This window comes from Mauremys reevesii, linkage group 5 (assembly GCF_016161935.1).
Source record: "Mauremys reevesii isolate NIE-2019 linkage group 5, ASM1616193v1, whole genome shotgun sequence".
Classification (NCBI taxonomy): Eukaryota; Metazoa; Chordata; order Testudines; family Geoemydidae; genus Mauremys; species Mauremys reevesii.
Window position 1 is genome coordinate 34,029,167 of NC_052627.1, and position 4,331 is coordinate 34,033,497.

At 44.1% G+C, this 4,331-nt stretch overlaps 1 pseudogene; it reads left to right on the forward strand.

Annotated features, from left to right (window-relative positions):
- The first annotated feature begins 1,150 nt into the window (after window positions 1–1,150).
- Window positions 1,151–3,857, forward strand: LOC120406131 (annotated as a pseudogene).
- The last annotated feature ends 474 nt before the right edge of the window (window positions 3,858–4,331 follow it).

Genomic DNA, 4,331 nt, shown 5'->3' on the forward strand with positions numbered 1-4,331 from the left:
CCCACCACTCAGTTCCTTCTCAACTGCCTGCAGTTTGAGATAGTCTTCTGCTGTGTGCCATATTCAGCTCCCCGCTTTTTCCTCACTGTAGAAAAAGCCTTTTTTAACCTTTAATTTATTTTATTTATTTGTTTAGCACATTTGTGCTCTTGGGTGGGGAGGGGATACCTCCTCCTAGTTTTGGACCTTTCATTTGTTCTGGAGCACAATGTTATGCCTAAAACCCCAGGGTTTAAACCCTGCTAGACCTGTCACGGATCTTTTCCCCATGGTGATGGACACTCAAGTTTCCTGAGGTGTTTGGGGCCCCCCATACCCCTCAAAGGGTAAAGTCAGTCTGTCTGTCTGTCTGTCTCTGGCCAAAGGCAGGTCCAAAAAAGATAGGGAGGCTAGACTAAAGCTCCGTAATGGAACATGCTCTAACTTCAGAGGGGTCCACTGTCCCTTCCCCCCCATCAGCACATCATCCTCAATATCACAGGCAGCTTCGATTACTATTACAGCTTTGTCTGTGACCGTGGAGGTGAAGACTTGAAAGAACCAGGGAAACAAAGAAAAGGGGTAGATCATCCCATAAGACCCACGCTTGGGAGACCTCATGTCCCTCAAAGGGTACAGTGGATGCTCCAGCTAAGTCCAGGACTGAGGCATTGGCACCACATAAGAAAAAGCCCTTTACCGCCACAGCACCTACTGCAGTGGTACCGACCAATCTCTTGCAGCACTGATAACCACAGGGCTATCGTGTATGCCCCCAGTACCAGCCTTTTACCAGGGGGGAGGACTTGCAACCTCCCTGATACCACAGCAGTCTCCATCCCACAGGTTGATAGTCCCACTTCCGGTACTGACCCAAGTCTTGACTATAGGCTACTAGAGTCCTATGCCTCATTAAAGATTTCTGTCTTCAGAGGATCTTGTAATTTCCGATGAGCCTGAGTCTCCACTGTTACAAAGATCTGTCAGAGCACCCTCATTGGTATAGTCCAGACAGTTATAAGTTGAGACTTGTCTATGTTTCTAGCCTTTGGTGTACCAGCCATGACACCTGAGCTCTCACCCTACTGCTTTAGCTCAGGAGAGGATTCATCCGACTCGAGATCATAGTACATCCCAACACCATACCCCCGCAGTCCTCTGAGTCCCTCTAATGAAGAAGATCCTGGTATCCTACCAGACATCAGAGGCCCAGAAAGTATGGCTATCCTTGAGGACCTTTCATGTAGTAAGCCCACTATGGAGGGGGATAGGACTTGTGGGGCCATTTTGGCAACCAGTTCTATAGGATGTCAATAAAATGAGTGCTACCACCCACTGATACCATATCATCATAACAGAAATCCGCAGGAGTGCAACCTGGTCTTCTTTCTAGACTTTTACCAAGCATTATGCCATGTTACCTGCTTCCAGAAATAATACAGCCTTTGATGATGCAATCTTTAAAACTTACCTCCTCACTGAGTAACTGCTTGGGAGACTCCTCCGGTGGAGCACGCATAGGGACATGGGATTACTTACCTCACAGTAACTTGAGTTCTTTGAGATATTTTGTCCTGCTGGATGCTCCATCTCCCGTCCTCCTTCCCCTCTGCTGTGGAGTGAGAGGGGGAGGAGGGATAGCTCAGTGGTTTGAGCATTGGCCTGCTAAACCCAGGGTTGTGAGTTCAATCCTTGAGGGGGCCACTTAGGGATCTGGGGCAAAAATTGGTCCTGCTAGTGAAGGCAGGGGACTAGACTTGATGACCTTTCAAGGTCCCTTCCAGTTCTAGGAGATTGGCATATCTCCAATTATTTATTCATGGTCAAGAGAGAACTGAGAGATGGCAGGCTCTCACCTCTTTATATGTCCCCATTTAGAGCACGAGGTGCCATTTGGTGCAGGTGCAAACCCGCAAATACTACTTTGCAGTCTCTGGTTGAGAGCACACGGTGCACGCACATCCTATGGTGGCACACCCATAGAGACAAAATGTCTCAAAGAGCTCAAGTTACTTTAAAGTAAGTAACCTCTCCTTCTCAATCTCCAGTTGATAGATGAAGCAGATTGTTCTATGTATGATGCTGTCTGTTGAAAACTTGATTGGAAAGCTGCAATAGACAGCAGACTTGTTCGCTGGGGGGTTAATATAGGGTCTGTGGTTCAGAAGATGCTTTTGACAAGATCTGTTCTGTTTTTGGTTTTGTTTTTTTTCTAGAAGCAAAGTCTTGTGCCTCTTTGTCTCCTCCACTGTGGGGAATGCTGCTCCGATTTGAATCCAGACACCAGCTGTTGGCAGAAGACACAATGAGTTTCAATTTCTCCATTACCTGAATCTCATCCTCAGTGATTCTGACAATTTTAGCCAGGCCTTATATTACTGGCAAGTCCAGATGTCTCTTGGCAGCCTCTCTGATTCACAGAACCTCATGCCACCCAAGACCAGCAGATTCACCATTTCCTGTGGATCATCAGCACTTTCTCAGAATACACAGTTGTGCCTGATTCTGCCCTAGCAAGAATTGTTGCTGCTGCTCCTTGGGATAAAATCTGTCTGTCTGGCTGTAGATTTTTCCACCGGTTATGGGGCTGCCATTAATACTCCAAGGCGAGTACTTGTGTGTGTGCACATGCACTTGCGCACACATTTTTCAGCAACAAATGGCGCAATTGCCTTCTTAGCATATTAATACATTGTATGTACCAGAAAACTTCCCCCCCGTGTTCCAGGACTACAATTTATGAATGGATTCTTACAGAGTCCCCTGTTTTATTGTTATGCAGGTTAAACCTGGTTCAACTTGTGCCATCTTCAGTTTGGGAGGAATGGGACTCTCCATTGTTATTGGCTGTAAAGCAGCTGGTGTTTCCCAGATCATTGGGATCGACATCAACAAAGGCTAAAGAGTTAGGAGCCACTGAGTGCATCAACCCTCAGGACTTCAAGAAACCTTTTCAGGAGGTGCTGGTTGAGATGACCGGCCATGGTGTGGACCAGGGGTAGGCAACCTATGGCATGTGTGCCAAAGGCGGCACGTGAGCTGAGTTTCAGTGGCACTCACACTGCCCGGGTCCTGGCCACCGATCCGGGGGGCTCTGCATTTTAATTTAATTTGAAATGAAGCTTCTTAAACATTTTTAAAACCTTATTTACTTTACATACAACAATAGTTTAGTTATATATTATAGACTTATAGAAAGAGACCTTCTTAAAATGTATTACTAGCGTGCGAAACCTTAAGTCAGAGTGAAGACTTGGCACACCACTTTTGAAAGGTTGCTGACCCCTGGTGTGGACTATTCCTTTGAAATTACTGGATGCATAGATACTATGGCATGTGAGAGTGGCACATATTTTCTTTGCTCATTAGTGGCCCAATGTTAGAGCAGACTTAATGAATGTAGTAGGTGTTTGTGTATTCTTCGCAAGACTCCTAACAAGGAGCCTTCTTATCTGCAGGCCAACCTCAAGATCAGTTCAAGTAAGAGCTCCCTGAAACAAGGGCTAAGTCTTGGCTGTGTTTTATACAGAGAATATGCTTTTTGCTGTATAAATAAGAGCAGGATAAAATGTATTTTTGATAGGCTAATTTTTTATATATAAACAATTTTCAGACTCTAAATAATAGACTTTAGAATGATTTCATCAGGCAAAATGTACACTGTGGTACTGAGGGCAGGTTTTTGTTTCATAACCTGCACACTTCCTCTGTATGATGTCTTTATTCATTTTTTAACCAGGCAGCTGCCTTGGCATCCTGCCACATGGGCTCTGGGGACTGTATGATGATTCAAACACATCCTTTAGATATCCTTTGGCCCTATGCTGCCGTTCACTGGACATCTCTGGGAAAGGAGTTTTAATGGCGCATGGAGATAAACAAAAGTAGATGAAAATTTCAGTCTTAGTTAACTTGTTCCATTTCTTGTGAAATGTTTAGTGGTCAGTCTGGCTATTTTATTGATGTATAGTATGGAATACAAAAGTGAATGGTAATTCTGCTGCTGCCAGAGTAGAACGCAAAAACCCAAGTTTGCATGAAGAAAAAAGCAATTATGCCTATAAATATGGATATGTACATGTGTAACTGCATGTGACTAAGCTTGAAAAGCTGGCTCATTCAGACACATATTTTGTAAAATATATTATGCACATAGACACTGGACATCATAAAACATTTCCATTTTCTCTTATATGATTTTATTAAATATCTATCTGAATATCTGTGCTAGTAAATACCATGAAAACAGTGTGCAAACTCCAAATGGCTGCTCTGTTCAACCACATTTGTGCTCTCTTTATTTGCTGTTTTAGGAACAGTCTTGCAAATAGATTTTTTACCCCACCCAAATG